Source organism: Neofelis nebulosa, chromosome 12, assembly GCF_028018385.1.
Source record: "Neofelis nebulosa isolate mNeoNeb1 chromosome 12, mNeoNeb1.pri, whole genome shotgun sequence".
NCBI classification, from domain to species: domain Eukaryota; kingdom Metazoa; phylum Chordata; class Mammalia; order Carnivora; family Felidae; genus Neofelis; species Neofelis nebulosa.
The window spans coordinates 85,619,590-85,635,525 of NC_080793.1; the positions used below are offsets into that span (position 1 = coordinate 85,619,590).

Sequence of the window (15,936 nt, forward strand, 5' to 3'; positions counted from 1 at the left end):
TTCCAGAAACAGAAATGGAAGAGGGAAACATTTGAAAGAAATGATCCAAGAAAAAAACGTCCTTCACGAAAGGAACATGAATTTCCATATTGCAAAAACCATTTTGCCCCTAAAACTATGACCAGAACCAGGGCACTTTCTTATGAGAGGGATCAAGAGGCAATTGCAAAACCTTCTATAAAGCAAAACAGAACTCACTTAGAAAGGATAAGAAACTAAGATGGCGTTGTTCACCAGCAACATTGGAATCAGTCCAGAAGATAACAGAAGAAAGCCTTCAACATTTGGAGAGAAAGTGATTTCGAATATAGACTCATATACCCAGAGAGACTCATAATCAAGTGTGAGGGTACACTAAAGACAGACATTTTCAGATATGCAGGTCTTCCTGGAATAGTCTTCCCATGCTTCTTAGAAGCTACTGGAAGAGGATGTTAGATCCAGGAAATAGGAAATGCCACATGGGAAAGTGGTGAGGGGAATTTCCAAAACAACAAGAAGCCATCAGCTCTGTGGCAGGACTCCAGAGTGACAGTTCAGTTTAGAGCAAGAAGAGGGGCAAGAAAAAAAATGATTAATTACTGAATTTATATATTTGAAATTATGGAATATTGGATTGCAGGGCTTTGAGAGAAGTCAGGAAGATCTGGTCCCAAGTGTCTAGAAAACTAAGCATAGTTTTCTATGCTTAAGCTAGCTTATGCATAAGCATAGTTTTCTATGCTTAAGCTAGCTTAGGCTAAGCACCATAAAAAGCAAGTGGTTCTTTTTAAAAAAATTTATTTAATGTTTATTTATTTTTGAGCGAGAGACAGAGACAGAGCAAGAGCAGGGAAGGGGCAGAGAGAGAGAAGGAGACAGAGAATCCGAAGCAGGGTCCATGCTCTGAGCTGTCAGCACAGAGCCCAATCCAGGGCTCAAACTCATGAAAGGTGAAACAGTGACCTGAGCCAAAGTCAGATGCTCAACCAACTGAGCCACCAAGGCACCCCCAAAAGCTTCTTTGAGAAAGGAAATGTATTCCTGCTTCCTACTTGTCACAGCAGTATAATAATGTATACATATTAAATGATGATGGTGATGTAAACCCAAGCAGTACATGAATTATATCAGTGGGTTGTGGCAAAAGAGAGCGAAGTATAGGGAATGGGGGTATCAGTGAGCTAAAGTATCCTCTCCCTTAGTAAGAGATCAGTACATAGTGGTTAAAACTGAAATTGGGGAATAATATTAAATACAATAATTTAAAATAGTTTCATATCAGACCAACTGAAAGAGCTGGAAGTGGTCATTTTTGGGATAGAAGGTGGTGGTGAGTCGGGACTGTCTTTGTTACATACTTTTTAGCATTATTATTTCTAAAACGTATGTATATTTATGACTAAGTAGGCAGGAATATTTATATAGGTTATTTATATACAGGAATCTATATTTATGACTAAGTAGGCAGAAATAACCAAAAATAAATGAATGAATGGGTTGAGAGAGAGCAGAGAGTTCATGGGATCTCTGTCTGTCTTGGTATGGGAGTGCAGAGAAACAAAGGACGTCTGCTTTCTGGAAGGTAGCAATTCAGCTTACCCAGGATCAGTACCTCTGGTTACAGTTTACTCCTTCCTTCACTCTGGCTACTTGATTCCAACAGTGATGTGTGTCCTCCTTTCTCTGAATCAAAAGCAAGACGTAATGTATATCCCCATACTCACCAGAAGATCTGCAGGATATTTTCACGGGAGCAGCATGGTGGCAAATAATGATTTTTTTATTCTTCGGTGTTCAGACATTTGGCCTGGATTATAACACATCCAGAAGTTCCCCTCGAACCGTGCCCTTAGCATTTTTAAATGTTGTGAACTGGACGGGAATAACAGAACTGACTGTTGGTGTGGAAGTCAAGGGGAAATTTGTTCACAGTCTTTGCTCTACTCTGACCTGACCCATATACTTGAGCCTCAGTCCCCTGCACATTCCAACCGACTTCAAACAAAAAAGGTGTACCTCCATATCCAGGGGTTCATGAGGTAGCCAGATGATTGGGTTCTTTGGGGGTAGTGATTCACCTCTCATCTAAGAGGATACAGAGTATGTATGGAAACCAGAGCCCTGTTAAACTCATAACCTGAGTGAGCATTCTTATCTCCCTGTGCCCCTTTTAAATCAACGTGCCCATTTTATGTTTTTTTTTTATTACATATGATATCATTTGAGGAAAAGAAACTTGATTCTTTTAACAGGTCTGTTCTTTGCTAGATGTTACACTCAGCTCTTACAAGTGGGCCCCACAATATATTTCTGGACACCTTGTATGTATATGATAAAGAGTGAAAAGCTGACATGTTTTGTAGACTGAAGTGTTATAGTTTTGCAAAGCGTGTGTGTAATTGATAGGATAGCGGGGGAGTCTGGTCGGATATACCATGTAGCTTGGTGGCTCCTATTTCACCATAAATTGTAGTTCAGAGATGTGGCAGGGAAGGCAGTGTTGTGATCGCCCATGTGTGGGTGTGTAAAAGTGTGTGCACACTCATACACACACGTGTTTAAGAGTAAATATACATGCACATATGGCAAAGATAAAGCCATTGTTGAGAAAAAAGGGCATAACCTCGCTGGGGTGAATCAAGGGTGGGAGCTTCAGGAATGCAGCACGGGAGGGAGATGAGAGGAAGTTAGGCGATCCACACTGAAAAAGGGGTGTTTTCGTGGATCTGGAAGAGATTTTGTTCAACTGCCATCTGCTTATAAAGTGGCTGCCCAGGTGGAGGGAAGTGGCATATTCAAGTCACATAGCTAAGTAGTGGTAGTTATAACTAGGCTATGGTTTGTCTAATCTTTGGTCCAGTAAGCCTTGCAGTTGACTCTGTTGCCTGAGCAGTCACATGGTGAAGAGGAATCTGAGATTGTGACCATGGAGTTCAGGGCACGAAGAGGCCAGGTCAGGCTTCCCAGTGACTGTAACATGGGCAGAGTTGACACAGGGACAGGGTGGAAAAGTTAGGCATTGATAATCCCTGCAGAAATGACCTGCTGTCCACCAGAACTTATGCTGAGAAGCTGAATAGTTCAGAGAGGGCTGAAGATAAAAAGAAGTTTGTCTTGGATACACCAGTCTTGTGAGTTAACTCTCACCAAGTGGGGGTTTGAGACAAAATGGGTTGATCACGCTTTTTTTGATCTTTTTTTTTAGATCTCAGAAATAATGACATTGCAGTGAGTGGGTATTGCTTTTAAGAACTGATGGGGAGTGTGAAGGCTGGCTGATGAATAAGCATGGAGCAGGGACTGGGCGAGGGCATGCTGCTTAGGACAGAGTGGCAGGGTCCAGATAGGGACAGGAGACAGGTACTCGTTGAGTGGAAGGGAATAGAATTTGCTTAGTGGGTCGTATAAGTCAGAGTCCCAGCAGGAAATAGGAGACACAGGCAGACTGGATAATTGAGAATTTAATGGGCTATTTGCAAAAGTGTGGTTAAGATTTAGGGAAGGAAGCATTGCTATCACCACTCCTTGGAGCTGGCAGCCATGGAGCCCTTACCACCATAGGCTCCAAAGAGCGAGTGGAGGAGGGAACCTGGGAGAGACTAGTTCCAGCTCTAGGGGAGGGCTACTGGCAGGAGATAACAGGTATAAAGATGTTGCTAAATCATGTGGATCTGGTGGGAAAGGAGCCAGTGGGGGCAGGATGGGGACTTGAGGCAGCCCCTCAGGTTATTCTTCTCCAGTGCCCTGATGTCCTGGTACCTCCCTTTCCCATCCCATCAGGGAGTTGGAGTGTATTGGAGTTCAGTGCTACTCTGATTGGGTCAACCTACCAGGGTATGACACATGGCAGAGGAGGGCAGAAAGGGGGTCTGAAGTGGTGAATGCAGGAAATCCGGGACAGGGGTTTGAGTGGTTGTGACACATTATTTGCAAACTCCATATTGATTTATTGCCTAAATAGACCTGTTCCTTGAGAACCTTTTTTCTCCGAAGACAATAATGCGTACTAACATTACCAGGTTTTGGAAACAGTACCGAAAGGCCATCTCTGAGAGTGCTCTTCTGTGATCTCTTCTGCTATGTGGCACTGTCCTTAAACTTATTAAGATGCGTTCATAGGCTTGTTGATAAGTTCCAAAGCCTTGTTGAACCTTACATACTTAAAAAAAATCAAATCTCCTAACTAAATGAAATGTATTATTCACATGACAAAGTTTCCCAGGATGACTTAGTGTTTTTAGTCTTAGCCCTGACCCATGATAACTATGGTAGTTTGCAGGTGTGATTTCTAGGGTATGTGAGACCATTTAGTTTTGAAAGTGCATGAATTTCAGTGGAAAGAGGGGAACTTGCCCCCATCAGGCCTACTTCTGCAATATAAGACTAAATACTGCCTCGGTGTTTAGGAGCTCATTAATGTCTTTTATCAGCCCACCATGGGATATGTCGACCTACTAACAAGCAATTGACCTTACAAGACCATAGCTAATAAGTCAGAATGAGAAGTAATTCATATACACTATAAGTAAAACTGCCAAAGGATTAGAAATGCTTATTTGGACATTTGATGGCTTCTCCTCATAGTGATGATGAGGTTGGTGATGGTCACCAGTTACTGAGTTCTTCCCACGTGTGTAGGAAAGTTTTATGTATCAGCAACACAATGCATGGGTCCCTGGTTTACATATGAGGAAATAGACCTGGAGAGGTAAATAACTTGGCTAAGGTCACACAAGCTAGCAAGTGATAGAATAAGGATTCCTTGTTCCAAGAGTGATTACTTGATAATTGAAATGATCAGAGGGTATTTTACTGAATAAAATAAACATGTAGCCTTAATTTCCTCCTCTGTAAATGTGGTTAATATAGAACCAACCTCATAATAGCATTATTATAATCATTAAATGAGTAGTGCTGGTAAAGTGCTTACAACAAGATCTGACATGTATTAAGTAAGGGAAGTAGCTTACATAATGGTTAAGAGCAGACTGCTAGGAGTCAAATCCCAACTCTGACAAGTTATTAGGTATCATTATTGGGCAAATAATTTACCCTCTTTTGGTCTTGATTTTCTCATATGAAAATGGGAGTAGCAAGAGTACATAACTTAGAGGGTTATATGTGCATTAAATGAGTTAGTGTTTATTAAGCTCTTATGCTCATTAAATAAGAGGTAACTTTTGTTGTTACATGAATCAAGGTGCCCATTTCTTGCTATAATGCATGACACACATCGAAAAATTCATATTTTCTTCTTCTTTAGTTATTTATTAGCTCATGAATGCTTCTCCAAATACATTACCTCCTGAATGGCATTTTACACTTCCTAAGGTTATAATTTATTTTAATTTCCAGGTACTTTAAGTTCTTAAATAATATAGTGAATGCTGTGGTGTCTATTCAGATTCTTTTTCCAGACTGAGGCATTCATTCTTCCTCTTGCCAGGAGTTTTGGCTGCTGAAGCCTTCTGTCTGATTTCCTCTCTGAAATTTGCTCTTGGCCAATGGGTCCTGTCTTACTCAAGGTTACATTCTTCCCTGAGGGAAGCCCATATCCAACGGCTGGTCCAAATGGATATAGGAATGCCTGGGCTCTGTGCCTCAATTAAGGATGTACCTCAAGAGTAATTTCAACTTCAGGCCTTTCCATGAGGTCTCAGCTGAGAACTCAGTTGCAAATATATCATAGTCCTAGTTCTTTCGCTTTTGCACAGGTGTGGTTTCCAAGACAACTGACCAGTAAACTTCCCACATGCAAATCTTCATGTTAAAGTCTGTTTCTAGGGAACCTAATCTATGACAGCTGGTACAAGGAACTGTCCTAGGAAGAGGGTTCCAAAATGGGATTTTGAACCTGGGTCACCTGTGAGCTGGCTAGGACTGAAGCCCTAATCATTGGTCGTAGATGGAGTACAGATAACACCTGGCATGTATCGCAGTTGTTAATGGCGTTGAACTTGAATGAGACACAGGTGGATGGGAATGCAGTGCTGTGTGCAGTATTTCAAGCTTTTGAGAGGTTCATGTAGGAAGGAGGATTATGGAATTGGATAACTCTTGCTAGGGCCTATTGAGGAACTTGGAAAAGACAATAGACTGAGGGTGATTAATTTTAATTTAATCCTAAGTGTGAAAGCCAGGAAGCTCATGGCAGCATATAAAAAGATTCTCATCTGCTGCAGTTGGAAAACAGAAAAAGCAGAGGATTCTAACTTAACCCTCAATTGTACAGGTAGCAGAGTCCCAGAGAAGACTAAACTTTAGACTCTGACAAGTCTGCCCTGGCAAGATTAGGACACTGATTGGAAAAAAAGTGAGACCTTGGGATTTGACATGGTGATATTTTGTATCCTCAAAGTGTTTCCTTTTTTCCCAAACCCTCTGGGCTACAGCAGGCTCATGTCTCCATGCCCCCCTTTTTTGAAGAAGATGCAGAAGTATTCATCTTGAAAGACAGTATGTAGCCCTCTCAGGATCTACCTTCACCACTTTCCTGGCCACCAGACCCACAGTTAGTGTCAGATAACAACATAATCTAGCAGAGGAAGTGCTCTTATGCTAAGGGAGGAAAGAAACCGTACCCCTAAGCTGTAGGACTCAGACAATTTATACCAGCAGGAGCTAGGAAAACATAGATTCTGTGGGTATGAATCAAATGGGGAGGAGAGAGTTATAGTTGTATACATTGATGTAGGAGTCTACTGCTGTCATAGAGGATTTAACATTGGGGAAAGGGGATAAACCAAATATATTTGTGGACTCATTGACATGGAGTTCACAGTGACATTGATTTATATGACCCCCAAACGTCATCATCATTCTCCTGTTAAAGTAGGGACGTATGGGGGCCAAGTCATAAATAATGTATTGGCCAGGTTTGGATTATAGGGGGTCCACTGGGTTCAGGGCCCATCCAGTGATCACTTTGTTGGTTCTTGAATGTGTAATTGGAATGGACATCTGTGATCATTGGAAGAACTCTCTCATCAGTTCCTTAGACATTGTGGTAAGAGATTTTATAATGAATAGGATCAGTGGAGGCCTCTGAATCTGTCCTATGCCTGATGTTCAACCAAATAGTTTCCCAAATTTTAACTGCTGTGTCAAGTGTGGGAATCTTTACAGATTAATGTCATCAGGTACATAGTATGTACCCATTGACTTGTCAAATAGTCTTTTTTCTGTTCCTATGAAGAAGGAAGACCAGATACAGTTTGCATTTACATGAAATGGTCAACAATATACGTTCATGGTCTTATCCCAAGGCTGTGTTTACTCTCCTACCCTCAACAGAGTCTGACAATTTACTCTCACACAATACAGTTCAAAGGGAACTGGACCATTTGGATATTTTGTGGAATATCACACTGGTTCACATTACTGATGACATTTTGGTATTTGGACCAGATGAGAAAAATGTGGAAAATACACTGGAGGCCATTGTGAAACATAGACAGTCCAGAGAGTGACAGACAAGATTCAGGGTCTTGCAACATCAGTGAAATTTTAGGGGTGTGGTGCATGTAAAGGCAGTCACGTCAATAAAGGGAAAAATATTGCATCTTTTTCTTGGCATTCTTAGGAAGGAAATAGAACATACTGTAGATTTCTTTGGGTTCTGCAAGTAGCACATTCCATATTTAGGAATACTACTTACACCCATTTACTAACTGACAAGGTTGTCAACTTTAAGTAGGGGCTCTGAGTAGGAAGGGGTCATGTGGCAAGTCAAGGGTGCCTGTCAGATCATACAACCTAGTATGGCTTGGGGTATCTGAGGTAATTATATGACGGGAAAGAGGCCCTATGGAGTTTATGAAAAGCCACAAGAGCTCTTGAGGAAGGCCATGCTATCTGTAGTAGGATATTATACACTTTAAAAACTGATTCCTGGTGTACTACTGAGCCCTGGTGGTGTTGGAGCACCTCAACATGGGATATCAAGGGACCATCCAGAGGTCATTTCTGTTAGAGCTACCGAGTCATAATGTCAGGTGGGCCCAGTGGAAATTCATTGTAAGCTGGCAGTTGTACATTCAGGATTGAACGTGAACATGGCCAAAAGGGTGCAAATAAGATGCTCCGGCAACTCCCAGACCACCATTATTTACCACTATCCCATTTTCTCTGTTTCAGCTCATACCTGCATAGGGAGGGTTCCTATGTCCAACTGACAGGAGAGGGAAGAGTCTGAACTTGACTTATGGATGGACACAAGCTGAAAATGGTTTGCTGCTGCACTGCAGCCCTGCTCTTAAGTGGCCCTGAAAAATATGGAGGGGAAGTCATCCCAATGGGCAAAGCTTTGGAAGGTGGATCTGGTATCCACATGGTGTGGAAAGAGATTTGGATATAAGACTAAATGGCTATGGGTAGTGGTGGATGGTTGGTGGTTTTCCAGGAGCTTGGAGGAGGAAAGGATATTAGAAACAGGGAGATTGGGGCAAGTAACAGGCATGAAAATGGACCTATGAGAGTAGGCTTGAAGTTCGAAGGCCTTTGTATCACTTTTTATTTCTCATGAGAAAATCTTCGTGGAAGAGGCAATAGACAGAATGACTTGAACAGTTGATATCAGCCAGACTAATCGGTCACTGCATTTTTAGCATGCAGGCTCCTAAATAGAGAATCTTTGGTGACAGGGATGGGAAACACTGACTGGACCCAACAGGATGGGCTCTCACTCACCAATGCTGATGTAGCTCTTGCTGCTGCTCAATGTTCAACCTACTAACCTGTCAACCCTGAGCCTCTGATACAGCACCATTCTTCAAAACCAACTAGCCACTGTGGACACCCTTCACTCTAAAAGGGGCACCAGTTCATTTTAAGTGGAATTGACACATATTCCAAGTATGGGTTTGCCTTTCCTGATGGCAGGACCCTGGTCGCCATACTATTAAATACCTTAAAGTGTGTTTTATTCACTGAAACAGAATACCACAAAATACTGCCTGAGACAAGGGACTCACATCAAAGAGGGTACGGCAATGAGCACATGACCAAGGGTCCACTTGTCCTATCACATACCACACTATTCGAAGCCATCAGCTTACAAGGAAGTGGAGAAGCCTTTTGAAGGTGTAGCTAAGGTGTCATTTTGCAGGTGGTAAACCTGTGACCATGGAGACTATGAATGTTACAGCTGTGTTCTTAGTAGGTGGAACACTTGAGTGTAGGAACCAAGGGTTGGAAATAGAAGTAGCCCTGCTTATCATCACTCACAGTGACCTACTTGGAGGAATTTCTGCAACTCTAAGCTCTTTCTTTCTCTTCCTTCCTTCCTTCCTTCCTTCCTTCCTTCCTTCCTTCCTTCCTTCCTTCCTTCCTTCCTTCCTTCTTCTTTCTCCCAGAGGCAGAATACTTCCACAGGGGACACAGCAAGAATCCTATTATGTTGTAAGATATGACTGTCACCTAGCCACTTTGGGCTCTAATTGCCAAGATATTGCAGACCAGGAAATGAGTCATCATCCCAGCAGGAGTAATTGACCTTGATGTTAAGAGAAGATAGGGCTGCTCTTACATAACAGGAGGCAGGGAAGAGTGCCTTTGATTCCCAGGTGATCTAATGGGGGTGTTTCTTGGTTGTCTTTTGTACAATTTTGATAGTAAATGGACAGGTACTGCAGCTATAGCCTGAGAAGGGCCTGTTAACAGACCAGGATTTAGACCCCTTAGGGATGAAAGTCTTGAGTCCCCACCTGGTAGACCACCAAAGTCTAAACAGGTACTAGCAGAGGGTAAGAGGAGTCTAGAATGGCTAATAAAGAAGTCATTGAATACCAAGTATGTCCCCATGACCAACTGTAAAGGCAGAAGTCCTAATTTGTCTCAGTAACTGTCCTCTTGAAAGGTTCCCTAGGAAAAGTCACAAATTAGAATCTTGTGGGAGTTATTTCTAGAAGGAATGGACTCACTATATGAAGTTTTGGGTGGCAAGGAGGGGTTTTTAGTGGATCTGTGGCATGCCCAGATCCTCGGTTAGGACTGAGGACTTATTTCTCCAAATACCACAAGTATGGTTGCTGAACATTCAGACCTGAGTCCATTTTAGGGACATGCCCTCAGCCGGACGAAGCTACCTCACCCAAGTTTACATCTTCTTTTTTGCGATAGCCTGCATTCAGCGATTGGTCAAAGCACGGAGACAAATGTCTGCCTCTTTTTGTCTCAATGGGTGGTGGTCAGATGGATCATTCTAGCTTTCTAGCCCCCTGTGGAATGGTTCAAGGCTGTTGTTACAGTGTTGTAGTTCACCTTTTCCATTTGCCCAATCCCGCTTCTCCTGCTCCCTTGAAGGAATTATTCCCTTAATTCCCTTCATACAGGTCTTCATCCCAAAGTCTGTTTCCTGAGAAATCCAAACTATAACATATAAAACAATCTGTAAACCCTAAAATAAAACATAAGGGATACCTACTGCTCCCAGTCATTGTAGGTTGAGTTTTGTTAAATTCAATTTTTATAGAGGGACCTTTCCCGACATTGTTGTTGGACTTTAAGTGTACCCTACATGCATTCCAGGAGTCCTCTATCCCCTTATTATGTTAATTAGAGACACAGAAATTCTCTGAATTCCCAGCTGTAGGAAAAGTGTTTGCTGAGGAAGACATCATCTTGATGTGGATTTGCATTTTTCTGTAGGTTTATTTGGTGGCCATGCCAGCTGTCACTTTTCAGCTGCTTTGAGTTGGCTTATGTTGTCATTGCCCTCTGGATGCCATTAGAGAAAAATTTATTTCATTATTGCATGCCTCCTGTGCTGGTTAAACATTTGCGCACAGATCATTTCATCTAGTTTTTGAAACAAGATTGTGAACTAGACATTATGTGTAATTAGCAGATGAGGAAAACTGAAACTCAATACAGCTAGCTAGCACATTGTAATAGTCCAGATTCAAAGCCACATCCTGACTGCAGGTCTCATATTCCCTTCTCACCTTCATAAGATAGTCATGACACCTGTGTGGACTTCTATCTGGTGCCTGGACCAGGCCAGAGTGGCCTTCTATGTTAAACAGTCACCTATAATGAACTAGAGTCTATGGAAAAACTTTTGAAACTTTCCATATTCCTTTTCTAACTGACATGGACCCACTCTCAGTGATGGACACTGTTTTTTCCAATTTTGGGAGGCCCTTAAATCCTGGTTGGGATGTTGTAACACTGTTCTGGCTAAACCTTTTCCTCTTACGTGAGGATAGCCCAGGGAAGCCAGAGAAGTGCTCATTTGTGAGGACCCGTAAATAGGCAGTGGAGAAGTTCAGCAGACTCTGTCACTCTTATTTGTTTGTTTTCTTCTACAGTCAGTATGACTGAGAAAGTCACTCTGTTAGTCACAGTGTAGATTTGTAGTCCTCGGCTGGGAAAAGGCTTGTTGGTGAAGTCTGATACTGAAAAGTAATCTTCTTCAGGAAATGAGTACCAAAGAGCTGTTATTCTGTGTAATAACAAAGAAACAATAAGGATCCCATGAGAGAAAGTCGTTTGGCAACTGATGGACAATGCTCATTATCATCTGAGCAATCAAATAAAAATACCTTCAAACCCGGAAGAGTGGGTTTCTGTGTTTTAAATATAGATTCTTGTTTTTCAAATGGGACTGTTTCCAAATGACTTCCTGACCTCCTGGGGTAGAGTTAACAATTGAAGGCAGTTGTGCATTGGGGGGGGGGGGGGCGGTGGGAATGAAATGAGCCTAGCACTGGTGCAAACTGCTGAATGTATCTTCTAGCGTTTTGTATTTGAAACAAAGGATCTTTAGGTATACATCCATGAATATGCAGTAGCAAATGTATTGCATCCAACTAATATTTGGTGGCAAATTGTCATCAGCGTCATTCACTGGGTTAGTCTAGAAAGCTCAACAGGATTCATAGTGAAGCTGGTCCCTTTGGAAGAGGATACAGGGCAAAATATATAAAGCCAGGCTTACGATGCTGAAAACTCCGTGTGATGATTCACTTTAAAAAATCTGTGAATTTTTTCAAGAAAGAAATCACTTTGCCATACTGCCTCCCATCTATGTAAGTCTATCATTTGGTGTGTGGAACTAAACTCAAAGAAGCAGCTGGTGAGAGTGACCTGACTATGATGGCAGGTTCGTTGGCCATTCTTCAGAATGCATTAAAAAAAGAGAGAGAGAGGAGGATTTTTGCCATTAGCCCTGAAAGTGTGTCTGTTTTATGTGGCTTCCAGGAGAAGATATGATAGAGAAATAGCCCCCATTATTTCCACATATGAATTTTGGCTTGATGTTCCTAAAGGATTTGAAAATTCTGTATGTATTGTTGCAACCCAATTTATTTAAACAGCACCAAAAACATAAAAAACAAAGAAACAAACAAAGAACAGAAAGTTCTTTATGTTGTTGCATTTATCATGTTGTCATTTCAATGTAACTATCTTAAAAAGAGATTCCCCTCGGCCTTATTTCTTCCTTTTTTTTTTTTTTTCTCTTATTTCTATCTGGGAATTTTTCTTTCAGGAAAGTTTCAGGTTTAAAGAAAATCTTCTTTTTCATAACTAGTTATTTAAACTAAAAATCCTTTAAAAAAAAAAGAGAGAGGTTAGAGTGGGAGAGAGCCAAAGCATAAGAGACTCTTAAAAACTGAGAACAAACTGAGGGCTGATGGGGGGTGGGAGGGGGGGAGGGTGGGTGATGGGTACTGAGGAGAGCACCTTTTGGGATGAGCACTGGGTGTTGCATGGAAACCAATTTGACAATAAATTTCATATATTGAAAAAAAATTAAAAAATAAAAAAATAAAAATAAATAAACTAAAAATCCTTTTACAGATAAAAAAGGGGCCTTTTGGGTGTGATTAAACAAAAAAAATCATTAAAATATGTATTGATTCATTGATTCAATATGTGTCGAGTGATAACTCTGCCCCAGGCACAATTCCAGGTCATGGGTAATAGCCTACGGGAAGAAAAGTGCTAGAAACATACTAGGGATTTGAAAAATTGTCAAACTTCCCTCTACATCAGCTTCTGGCCTTCCCTCTACATCAGCTACTGGAGGTGATAGGGAGGGAAATGAGCGCTGTTGATAAATTACAACATTTTGCTGCGCCTGTAGTTTAATTAGGATCTTAGTTCAGAGGTGTATTCAAATGTGTAAACAGAAATCTCTGAACCAAAAACATCTTGAGTAATCCTAAAGAATGCACTTGCTCAAACTCATATTGAGCCCAATTCCCTAAAAATGATTTCCCAGTCTAAGAAGGCTGACTAATTAAAAATGGTATATCTGCGTAAAAAGTATTAGTTTTGGTTGTAAGCGACAGAAACCGGTGCCAGATAGCTGAGTGGGGGAGGCAGAGGAAGATTTATTCTAAGGCTGTAGCAGTTTTCTCAGGAAATCCAAGGACGAGAATACAGCTGAACCTTAGGAATAAAATAAACGAAGACCTTGCTGTCAAAATCTCCTCTGTTTTCTCTTGTCTGTGTGTTGACTTCATTCTCTCCGTTTGCAGACGGGCTTTCCCAGCTCTGCCCTTCAGCTGGTCGGAAACCATGGCCATGGAAAGCCTCCTTTTTCGTTTGATACAGACCCTCAAGCCAAACAGATGGAGACTATCACTCAAGGTAAGAACTCCCATTTCTCTGACCCATATGGGGTTACAAGATCACCTCGGACCAGTCAACTGAGACTGGGTGGGTCGGTGGGGTCATATTCTAGAACTGGACTGCCAGGAGCTCAGGGGTGGTTGGAAGTGGAGAAGGTAGGTCTTATGAAGGGGTGACCAAAAGGTCTTGGTGAGAAACTGTGCAGTCAACAGAGTAGTTGTCCACAGAAGTTAAAGCTATTTTTTCTACCTGTATTCATTTTACATTTAAAAAATTTGTGTGAAAAAATCTGGCAGTAAACTGGGATTGGCAGACTATGGTTTGCAGGCCACATCTGGCCTGTGGCCTGTTTTTGTAACTGCCTGTGAACAACATTTAAAAAGTATTGTTAAAGGGGTGCCTAGGTAGCACAGTCAGTTAAGCATCCGACTCTTAACCTTGACTCAGGTCATGATTTCGCAGTTTGTGAGTTCGAGCCCCACATCAGGTTCTGCACTGATGGTGTGGAGCCTACTTGGCATTATCTCTGCCCCCTCTCTCTCTGCCCCTACCCAACTCATGCTTGCGTGCTCTCTCTCTCTCTCAAAATAAACTTAAAAAAATAAAATAAAAACACAATTTGCTTTCTGAAAGTAAACAGGAACATTGATATTATAGCAATTTTAATGTTTCAAAATTAAATTTAAAACATAGATTTTTGGGGGGCGCCTGGGTGACTCAGTCGGTTGAGCGGCCGACTTCGGCTCAGGTCATGATCTCACAGTCCGTGAGTTCAAGCCCTGCGTCGGGCTCTGTGCTGACAGCTCGGAGCCTGGAGCCTGTTTCGGACTCTGTGTCTCCCTCTCTCTGTCCCTCCCCCATTCATGCTCTGTCTCTCTCTGTCTCAAAAATAAATAAACGTTAAAAAAAATTTAAAAAAAACAAAAAAAAACATAGATTTTTTTTAATACTTATTTATTTTTGAGAGAGAGAGAGAGACAGTGTGCCAGTGGGGGAAGGGCAGAGAGAGAGGGCGACACAGAATCTGAAGCAGGCTCCAGGCTCTGAGCCATCAGCACAGAGCCCGACGCGGGGCTCGAACTCACAAACTGCGAGATCATGACCTGAGCCAAAGTCGGATGCTTAACCGACTGAGCCACCCAGGCGCCCCTGACCATACATGTTTTGATGCCACATAAATGCCATAGATGCTGCTTTGAGTGCTTATAGTTCTTAATCAACAGAATAGTACAATCTGAGTATTGTAAGTACAGACTAAAATCTAAATGAATAGAGTGGTCTACTCTACATGATCACATTTTATCCAGAAACCATCCTGGTTTCAATCTCTCCCCTCTCATGTCCTCTCTTTCCCCTCATATTTACATAAGCTTGTCTATACACCATCCACAAAGCCTTTGAGAGCATGTAAAGAGAAAAATGTATAGGCACAATCTGTGTTTATCTGTAACCATATTTTACATCACATACTGCCTACAAAAAAGTCACCCTTGTAATATTTTTATCGGAAATAAAATCTAGGGGTGAAAAAGTATATCTTACTGACTTTATGGTACTTCATTTAACACCTACAGTACAAAGCCCCATTTGGAAAAGATCTTTCTGAAAGAGGGGTTATCTCATCAATCAAGCACTTCCTGTGTGTGTATTGTAAATAATAAATGTATGCCACATGTGTGGCTGGAGGAACAGGGAAAAAACTCTATTGGCATGCTGAGGAAATACAGCTAAAATAACTCCTACCAACGCAGTTCATTCCACTCAGCAAAAATTGGCCAAGCCAAATTCATCAATATTGATTTCAGGTTTCATCAGCAGGGACTTTTTGAGCAAGACTCTCTTAGTTACATTTTCCATTTGACATTTCTCATTAGACTCAAAGTGTTCACTGTGTATAAGTCTTTTCATGTAACTCAAAACTGAACTCATCAAGCAACCTTTCCAACAGAAAGAAGGCATTTGCTTCTTGAAAAAGTAAATTTCTCTCTTTAGACAGTTGTCCTCTGTCAACCCAGAATCCTGGCTTCCTCATCATTCTTTCTTTTGGAGTTAAGATTTTATTTGTTTGTTTTGTTTTTCATCAGTCACAAAGAAAGGTAATGTCTCTTGGCAGAGCAATATTGGAAATATCACGTGGCACTGATTCTGAGGAATCCCTCTGCTGGCTGTTTAAGGGAATATAATACTCTCGTCAGGGCTTTTGGAGTAAACCTCATTCTGTTCTCTTGGCTCCAGAATCTAGATCTGTTTGTACCTCTAAATGACTCTTGTTTTTCTGGAGCTCTCCATGTCCATAGGATGAAGAATAAATCACCAAGTAGTGCTCATGTGTTGAGATGGATGTTAAGTCAGGTTATATGTTATGCTCATCTTCCT

General features: G+C 41.5%; 1 long non-coding RNA gene across 1 annotated transcript in view; it reads left to right on the plus strand.

Annotated features, from left to right (window-relative positions):
- LOC131492116 (uncharacterized) overlaps nucleotides 1-15,936 on the plus strand; it is a 320,635-nt gene that overhangs the window by 120,899 nt on the left and 183,800 nt on the right. The window contains exon 2 of the long non-coding RNA XR_009251861.1: nucleotides 13,467-13,578. This is a non-coding gene — a long non-coding RNA (uncharacterized LOC131492116). The remainder of the gene's footprint in view (nucleotides 1-13,466; nucleotides 13,579-15,936) is intronic.